The sequence below is a fragment of the Silene latifolia genome, chromosome X, assembly GCF_048544455.1.
Source record: "Silene latifolia isolate original U9 population chromosome X, ASM4854445v1, whole genome shotgun sequence".
In the NCBI taxonomy this organism is placed as follows: Eukaryota; Viridiplantae; Streptophyta; class Magnoliopsida; order Caryophyllales; family Caryophyllaceae; genus Silene; species Silene latifolia.
Window position 1 is genome coordinate 1,196,537 of NC_133537.1, and position 10,336 is coordinate 1,206,872.

The 10,336-nt window shown below is 32.8% G+C and overlaps 1 long non-coding RNA gene across 1 annotated transcript; it reads left to right on the forward strand.

The window, feature by feature from the left end:
- Positions 1–6,971: 6,971 nt before the first annotated feature.
- Positions 6,972–8,606, forward strand: LOC141622145 (uncharacterized). Its single transcript, XR_012532881.1, has 2 exons — positions 6,972–7,099; positions 8,251–8,606. It is a non-coding gene; the product is annotated as an uncharacterized LOC141622145 (long non-coding RNA).
- The last annotated feature ends 1,730 nt before the right edge of the window (positions 8,607–10,336 follow it).

A 10,336-nucleotide genomic window follows, 5' to 3' on the forward strand; every position in this document is an offset into this window, starting at 1 on the left:
TGCCTTCAGCGGGCCGCGGCATGGGTTTGGATCAGTGGGTGTGACGGGTTGGGTTGTTATAAATGGTATCAGAGCAACCCTGCAACCGTGTGGTGAACGGTGGCGGGTTGGTTTGCTATAAATGGTATCAGAGCAACCCTGCGACCGTGTGGTGAGCATGTGGTCAGGAGTACCCGGGTCACCGACCTAGCGGGGGAGGATTCTAGGCTTAGCTGCGGTCAAATTCCGAGCACAACGAGGACGTTGTGTTATTTAAGTGGGGGAGTTTGTAACACCCCATGAGATTATGAGATTGAGTTGTCCCATATCGGGAAAATATGAGGATTGTGATATGTTTATAAGGGCTTCGAGCCACTACTTAGTAACAAGGCCTTGTGTTTTTGGGCTTAAGTGAGGATAAATAATGGCCGGAAGGTACACATCTCATTTTAATGGAGTTGTGTTACGATGGTGGCGGGTTGGGTTGTTATAGTTAACACCTGCATCGCTTTGGATCTTATAAAGTGAGCTTTAGGCGTGTTCTTTTGGGCTACATAGATTTGAACTGAATTGACCTGGACTGAAGTGGAATGAGTTAAATTAAATTAAAATTTGCTGAAATGAATAGTGTTAAAATAAGATGAGCTGAACAAAAATGAGCTAAATTGAAATCAGGTGAAATGAGCTGCATGAGAGCTATAATTAAGGCGGAAAGAATAGAGCCTTATTCCCGTATGAAAACAGAATTTCTCATCAACCAAGTTGTAGCCGACCTTTTAATGCTAAAAATTTTCAAATGATATTAGTAACACATCATATATATTGTTTTCAATAACCAAATGTGTTTGGTGTGGTGGTTGCTCGCCTCATCCCTTAACCATGAGGTCAGGGGTTCGATCCCTGCCCATGGGAATGGAGCAAACTCTTTGGCCACCGTTTACCTCTTCGTGAGAGCACGCGCAATGGAGAGATTATACATGTTTGTTATCGACGGGTGGGCCACCTTTGATTACACCAAAAAAAAAAAAAAAATATATTGTTTTCAATAAGGCCTGATTCTAACGGTCTGCAATAAAACGTACTAAATGTCACTATTTTCTTAATAAACTGTAATAATAATTTGACAAAATGTTTTAACTAAAGTTGTCACTTTTTATCCTGAAAATAATGGTAATATTTTATCAGAAAATAGTATCATTTTATCGTAAAATGACTACATCAAACGGTTGCATATTGTTTTAGCCTAGAAGTCCAATATCATTTCCTAGACCTACCAATGGGATTTGGAATGATGGGCAATTGATTGTGTTGGAAATGATTTAATGAAGGACGATTATGGAGCGAATAAGTCGGCAGTTTTAGATCCATAAAGTGCCATACAGATAAAACTAATGTAGCAATACCATGAAATTTTCAGATAAGCACGTCCACCCACTAATTTTTGATTGCTCGATTAATTTTGTCCCCTTATAACAAAAACCATCAACCTCAATCTTTGTTAATCCTCGTCAGTTTTTTTGTACAACGTTTAAATTCAATAATAAGGGATTTTTTTTTATTTATCAACAAAATAGAATTAGCTGGAAAAATGTATATCATGTAAATTAATATACAATAAATAATTGCAACAAAAAAAAAAAGTGAAACGGCCACACTATAAGACGATTCATTTTTATAAGGAAACTATTTATTTATTGCTAATAAATGAGTTTTGTTTCTACACAATGAGACCTTCACTATAACTATTGGATGTCACAAATTATAGGAGTCGTTTGGTTGCCTGTGTGAATTTGTAGTGCCTAAAAAGTAAAAAAAAAAACACACATGATTTTATAATTCATGTGAATTACAAAATATTATTTGGTTGCCATGAAGGAAAGAACAATTTATGTAAGCATTCCTACAATCCTACTTACTTATGGGGGCGTAGGTAAGCAACTTCTATCATATAAGAATTGAAATTCATGAGAACTCCAATTCATGTGAATTGGGGTACCAAACAATCTATCAATTTTGGGATTTAGGCCCTGTTCTTTCTGACTTTTTAGTCTTTGAATCAATCAATCAATGAAGTCAATCGAATCAATTGAATTGAAATTTGGTGAATAAACTAAATGGAGTGAGCCGAATCAATCAATCAATCAATGGAGTTGATTGAAGTTTGAATTGAATCGAAATAATAATAATAATAATAATAATAATAATAATAATAATAATAATAATAATAATAATAATAATAATAATAATAATAATAATAATAATAACAATAACAATAACAATAACAATAACAATAATTAAATAATAATAATAATAATTATTATTATTATTATTATTGTTATTATTATTATTATTATTATTATTATTATCATTATTATTAATAATAACTATAATAATAATAATAATAATAATAATAATAATAAATAATAATAATAATAATAAATTATTATTATTATAATAATAATAATAATAATAAATTATTATTATTATTATTATTATAGTTATTATTAATAATAATGATAATAATAATAATAATAATAATAATAATAATAATAATAATAATAATAATAATAATAATAATAGTAATTATACTAATTTGAGTGATTAACTAGGTAGTCACCATTAACCACGGTTCACCATCAATCTAATTAGGTGAAATAATGGAGCACCGATTTGCTAGATTGATGTTCAAAGTCTAGCAATTTATCATCCTAATTTGACTGATTAGGTAGCCACCATGAAGCACCAACAATCCTAATTTAATTAATTATATAAATAAAAATCGGCAGACCCTAATTTCATCTTTAACAAATAAATAAAATTTGGTTGATTATTTAAAACTCAACAAATAATATTAATAATTGATAACAAGTAAATTAATTTATTATTTGATAAATTAGAATCCATCTTGTATGTTTTAAGTCATTTGAACAATTAAATTAAGTTTTAGGGGAAAATATTGATTTAAGAGTTCACTTGGTTCAGTTTTAGGTGAAAAGGGTACAAAATAGAGCGTTATGAAAAAGTGTACGTGAAAGAGTAAAGTTTATATATGAAAAATTAATTAGTTATTAATAATAGTAATATTAAAATTAACAATGTTATTAATATTATTAATATTATTAATTAATATTCATATTCATATTAATAATAATAATAGTAATAGTATTAATTATATTAATATGAATATTATTGATTTTAATAACCATACTATTCATAATAATAACAATAATGAAGATGATTAATTATTATTATTAATAATAATAATAATAGTAATAATAATAATAATAATAATATAATAATAATAATAATAATAATAATAATATTAATAATATTAATAAATATAATAATAATAATAATAATAATAGTAATAATAATAATAATAATAATAATTAAGTTTAAGATTCGCAAAATTGAAATTGGCTGAATTTAGTGGAGTAATTTGAATCAATTAATTGAGTGAATTTGAATCGAATGGAGTGAGCTGAATCCGAATAAGTTGAGCTGAATCAAATTGAAATGAGTTGAAAATAAGCCAGAAAGAACAGGGCCTTACATGAATTTAAATTCCTGTGTTTTTAAATGGGTAACCAAACAACCCTATAAAGTAAGACAATCCATTTTTATAAGAAATCTACTCATTTAGTGTTAATAAATGAGTTTTTTTTTTTAATTAAATAAGACCGTCTTACGAAATAACTATTGAAATAAGTTATGTGAATTTAGTAAAGTTGTTTGTTGCAAAACTTGCAATGAAAAACATTCTAATTATCCATATGAATCAGAAAGTCAATTTGAGTGTTAAATTAAAAATTAAAAAAACAGTAGAAAAACAATATGGAATATTATTAGTGAAATAGTTAATACAGTTTTATGATTAAATATTTATTTGAATGATTTAATAACATTATAAAGTTATCAAAATTGTTTGAATTTTTAACTTTGATGTCTAGGTGGTTGGTGGGCGAGGGACAAGAGGGTGCAAGAGGGGGTGCGTGGGGCTTATGGAATGAGGGTTGGGTGGTTGTAGGCGGTACAACGTCGCAACTTGAGGGAAGGATCGAGGATGGTCGGTCATAGACGGTAAGGCGACGCAGTTGGAGGGAGGGGTTGGGGTTTCTTTGGGGGGGGGGTTGGGTGAGTTGTACTAGTTTTTGAGTGAATAAAATAATAAAAAAAAAGTGTTTTTCTACTTGGTGCCATTTTGATTTTTTCGAATTTTATGTGTTATCCCTCGATTTTCAAAAATATCACTAGTCCTCCCGAAGTTATTAAAAAACTTAAAATACTAAAAAAAAACTCCACTCAAGTCTCTTTTAAATGTTTATTTATGCACTTTTTGTATATAGTTTGTCATACATTAATGTAAATATTGTTTACTCAATCACAAACGTATTTCGTTTTCAAAATTTTGCTATGTATTTTTTTTTTTTTTGTAATTTGGCTATTTTAAGAACTATTTACTAAGTTTAGGGGCATCAATGATAATTTTAAAAAACGAGAGTTACAACGCAAAATTTGAAAAACAGGACTACCATATAGAAAAACCTAAAAAATAATCTTCACTCCGCCCCGGTCATTTGTTTATCTTTGGTTTTGGTTCAAAGACCAAGAAAATAGGGATAGACGAATAATTGGATGACAAGTGGATCAAGTTGAGTGTAGATGATCGAGCTATCTATCAAAGACATTCCGTAAATAAAAAGGTAAACAATTGATTGAGACATCGGAAAATGAAATAGGTAAATAATTGACCAAAGCATAGGTAGAATTAGACCTGACAAATAGATTAGGCCGTGTCGTGTTCGTGTTCGTGTCAATATTAAACTGGTCACAACTCACAACTACCTCGACCCTAACCCGACCCAATTACATAAATGGGTCATTTGTCTCAACCTTAACCTGACTCACTTAATTTTTCTATAACCCAACCCGACCTGTTTAACCCATTTATCTTTAAGAAGGTCATTTTAACCCACTTAACCCACTTAGCCCGTTTAACCCAATAAACTAATGCAATAAGCTACGCTTTATAACCATATTATCCCAAAAATGATGAATAAAAATGCTAATTTTTAAGTTGTTTTGTTGAATTATTGACTAAAGCCAATTATATTATGACAATTTTAAATAAATAAGTTATTCGTGTCGGGTTCGTGTCAAAAGACATCAACCCTAACCCGACCCATTTAAGTTTCGTGTCGTGTCGTGTCAACCCAATTACTTAAATGGGTCACAACATCTTAATCCTAACCCGCTAACTTCGTGTCGGATTCGTGTTGTGTTTTCGGGTCGTGTCAATGATTGCCGCCTCTAGGAAGAATTAAGAATGAATAGATAGATTGTAAAGTTTGTATATGAAATTTCAATAACCTTTTTTATTAGGAGCTTTCCAACAATTTATTGAGCCATGAAGCTTAATATTTGAGTGGACCTGAAACCTGTTGAAATAAATGTTAGAAGAAGGTTTAGGAGCCCAATGACTCATTATACCGATGTCGTAGAGAAGAAAATGAAAAGCCCAATATCTTAACTCTTGACAACCTCCTTCTTTACAAGGCTGTATTATAATTAGCAACCCAATCTCAATAAAATTTGTGTTGAGGTTGCAAATATTTCGAATCATGTCTTTTTTCTTCTGCGAGAAATTGACCTGAAAATTTTGTGTGGGCTTAATTGCACATAAGTTATAACTGGAGAGGTGAATTTGCACTAAAAGAAAGAGATGGGAATAAATTGCACATATTGACAAACGTTTGGGGCTTATTTGCTACTTCCCCGCAACAAATTCTCATAAAGATTGTCTCATACAATAATTTGTGAATAATCTCAAACCAACCAAACTAAAATCGATTTGGGATGACATATGATCCGATAATGTAATTACTTTACGAATGATCCAATAAGAAATAAAGAAACCACTATTCCAAACTCAAGGTCACAATATACTAAAAACTGATTCAATGATAAACCCAACCCAACTTATCACCGATAAACCGAGTCGACAATTACTTGACGCAAACCCAACTTAACCTGAAGAATGATAACAATGCCACAACACCGACCCTAAATAACCCGATTCAAATGAACAACTGATTTACCGATACCCGAACATCCCTAGTTGAATTTTTTTTCTTTTTTTCGACAATAAACTGGCATAGAAATAAAATGAGTCTACAAAGTTACAAAACAAACCAGCCACTAACCAAGTGCCGGTAGAGACACCTAGTTGAAAGTTGAAACTAGGGATGGCAACGGGCCGGATCTGGACCGGATCCAGCTAGATCTAGATCCAGATCCGCATTTTCCACATTGGATCCAGATCCGATCCATATCCGACGGGTCCAATTTTCTCGGATCCAGATCCATATCCGACGGGTCCGGGTAGGATATGGATCCTATGCGGATCTAAGACAATATCAAAATAAACAACACAATAGTGTTATAAGTTAAGTAACATGAACTACCCATGCGATATTAAGTGTGCCAAAAACAAACTAGGTCAGTGGCATATTATATGCACACAATAGCATTTCAACTTAATCTTTTAAAACTACGAAGTGACATAGAGTCTACAAAATTTAATGTCACTGGCCAAATTAAGTGGCATAACTAGTAACAATCACTAAGTTACGTCATGCACTACCAACTTTTGTTTTTTTTTATACCTATAAACTTATGACTTGTGAAGTAAATCAGTAATTTGAAAATTTGTTTTTTTTTTTTTTATTGAAAACGGGTTTGCGGATCGGATCTGGATCTGAGTGGTGAGATCCAGATCTATATCCGCTTTATAAGTAATGGATCCATATCCGATCCATATCTAACGGGTCCCAAAAATTAAGATCTATATCCGATCCATACGGGTCGGATCCTGCGGATCTGGAGCGGATCCTGGATCCATTGCCATCCCTAGTTGAAACCCTTAAATTCGGTACCAACTATTGGATTTGAATTTCGCGGTTGAAAAGGGAGAAACAATTAACACAGAGATTACATTTTCTAGGGTTAAAAATTGCGGAGTAGAAAACCCGAACGTAAAATTTGTTGAGTAGAGAGAACTAGAGATGCTTCCCAAAACACGATACGACATGCGCGCCAAATTCTTCGCTCAAATCTCTCGGTATCGATTCCTAATTTTCTCGCTTCTTTCAATCTACGTCTTTCATATTCAATCGCACATTGTAATTAAGCTTCGTATGGTTTAATTCCTGATTTTCAGTTCTTCAATTGCGTTTTTTTGTGATTTTTTCTATAATTTCTATTGACTGTTTATTGCACGAAATTAATGAGTTAAGCGTATGCGGAATCAATTTAATTTATTGCATAGTTCATTGATTTGATGAATATTTTCGTTGATTGCGATTTTTATGAGTGTAGCTAGGGTTGATACTTGATAGGCTTGATTTATAACGCGATAATTCATTTTTTGACACTTAATGATGTTAGAATAACTTAAGATGATGAGAATGAAGAAGAATATTCGAACGAAGAGGCAAAATTGTTGAATTTCCGATTACTGGCGGAGTTTAATCGTTTAATTGAGGATTTCTTCTAATGATACGTGATTAGGTCGTTGATTAACTAGCAATGTGAAAATGATGTTCTTCTTGACAATGTTTGGTTTAAGTTGATGTTGTTGAAGGCTATTTTAATTTGATGTTGATGTTCAAGCCTATGTTAATTCGTCTTTAATGCTTTGTTGCGCCTGGTTTATGTTGATGTTGTTCCAGTTATGTTTATTTGTCGTCCTTGCTTTGTTACGCCTTTAATTTCATATTAAAATACAAATCAACTTAAGACTTCTTGTACTAATCACAAGTTAAACTCAAGCGGAACATATAACTTTCAGATGTGTACTGTGTATGGAATCGGTAAAAGCATCAGTTTGTTAACTGTTATTCTTGTACTAATCACAAGTTAAACTCAAGCGGAACATATAACTTTTAATTAACTGTAATTTGTTCGATTTCAGCTGTGTTTGGAATTTCGTCCTTTTTTAGAGGCATACTCTACTTTCTTTTTTTTTTGTTTCAATTTTGTTGCCGGCTCTTCTTGTTAGTGAGTTGTTTGAATATTTAGGAAGCTAGAACAATAGTTTCACACTTCATGCGTAGTATGTTGCATGTATGTGCAAGGCAGCATGGTGTGTAAATCATCCTACTGTATGCCTGTAGCTGCTGTAGCAGTTTACTTGATGCCTTTAAATGTTATTGATGCTTTTTTGTTTGAATTACTTGAATGGTACTATAAGCTGAATTTTATCATGTGCAGCGCTTGCTGATACTGCAGCTATGTTGGGATAGATTCTAAGTCTCGTAGACGACCCTTTGTTATGAGCATTCCTGTCTCTATGTGGCAGTTATTTGGGGGAGAAGCATCCTTTCTGCATGAATAGATCTATTGAGGCAGCAGCTATCCTTTCTGATGCCCAGTGTTTCGATGCAGCTTACGGATTAAGAGCGCATTAGAAATCTCATTTGATATGAAAATCTAGAATTAGTCACGACGAACATGGATATTTGCAGTCTCGCAACAACCTTTATCTGAAGTGGATGGTATGATTCGTTCTTTTATTTTTCCACAATTTGACCATTAATGATTAAGTAGCAAGTTCATTTCTCTTTCTATCGCTGCTGTATGCCTGTATGTTGTTTTTCCTCTGTGAAGGTGCATCCTGTTTGTCTTGATTTAACTGATTTGCCCTGCTTATATTATCTATATTGTCTGTAGCTTATGGGTAAGTTACAAAAACTATCGGAAAACATTAGAAACACCTACGTTTTCAGCAAGCTAGTTAGGTAGCTCTTGTCCTTTTTCTGATGTTTCCTATCCGCTATCAGTCTATTGTGCATCATGAAAAAAGAGTCGATATTTATCTTGTTACTCTATTCATAACTTGTGTACAATAAACATTCATGGAAGTTCTTTAGTATCTTGGCTATATGGGCAATAACACATAAGACCTACGCCAACTTGGTAAATGCTGAACATCCTGGTTATGATCAACATGAATTATGTCTGCATAACTTTGTGCGTGTAAGTTTGGATGGGCTACTTATTTCTGAAAATTTACAATAAAGTTTCCGGACCAACTATCGTGTGGCCGTGTTAGATAGACCCAAACTGCTGATGATGCTATGTTAAGCATACTCAAGCAACTTTGTCAAGGCACATGCTTGTCATCGATCGCCCTTTTCTGAGCCTTGTTTCTAGACATATATAACATACACGGATAGGTGAATAACTCAAGATGGGTAAGCAACATCATAAATGGATTTGATAATTACTGTATTGACCTCAAACAGTTGTAGCAGTAGCTAACTAGTCATGAGCTGTATCGTGCAATTCAAACACAGTAAAACAGTTCTTAGGAGTCAGAGCAACATAGTTTTATAGAAGGTACTAGAGGTTTCAGCAACTGGAGTCAAGTGGTATAAGGAAGAAGACAGTGACTGAGTGCAGCACGTAGTCTTGCTTCCTTACATAGTCACAAAATGTAGCAGATCTGTAAACATTTCTACTTTTCTAGTACCTCTCCCAAATTTATTGTCACCATTTTGATTTCATCAATGTTATGTTTGTACAATTTCCGTAATCATATTAGTATTATGGCTTAGAAGTATTTTCTAGGGTTCTTGAAGGATTCATATGATGTGTCTTCTTGATGCTTAAAATGAAGTTGGGGAGGTGGGTATTATAATAGGAAAATAAGAGATTAGGCTAAGAAGTGGAGATCAACAAAGTTTTGTTGGCTAATGGAACGAGAACTACAATGATTGTCTGCCAGAATTAAGCGTTGGTTGGAAATCAAGACCAACAAGGTGTGTGGGCTTGATAAGGTCGACAAACAAATGTTGTGGGTTGACAAGGAAAGCCGATGAAATGTGTTGTCTCGATAGCAAAGAAATGTGACACAATATGTCATCCAAAAACGTTTAGCCGACATTAACGTTTTCCTAGCTTTGAAAGGTCAATTTTAAATGGTCATACCTTTTGATCCAAAAATTCTTCTTGAAGCATGTATAATACCGCTGAAAGCATATGAAGTCTATTTTCTAATGAAATTGGTTTCACCAAAAAAGTATCGAGTTTAAAGGAATTTGGCCGAACAATGGAGCCGTGTTTGTTTGAGCGTGACTTTGATAAACGGATGAGTTTTCCTTGGTCATTATACGTTTTTATCGTATGATTTGTCTTTGAAAGCTATTTCAAAGGTGTTTTCAATGTCATAAATTTTAGAGTGTTTAATGGAGTTTAGGACCACAAAATGAGCTATTGAAGTGATGGCAGGCTTATGGATGATTTTGTACCATTTTGAATAGTTTTCATTGCAATTAAGTGTCAAGAGCCAACATAG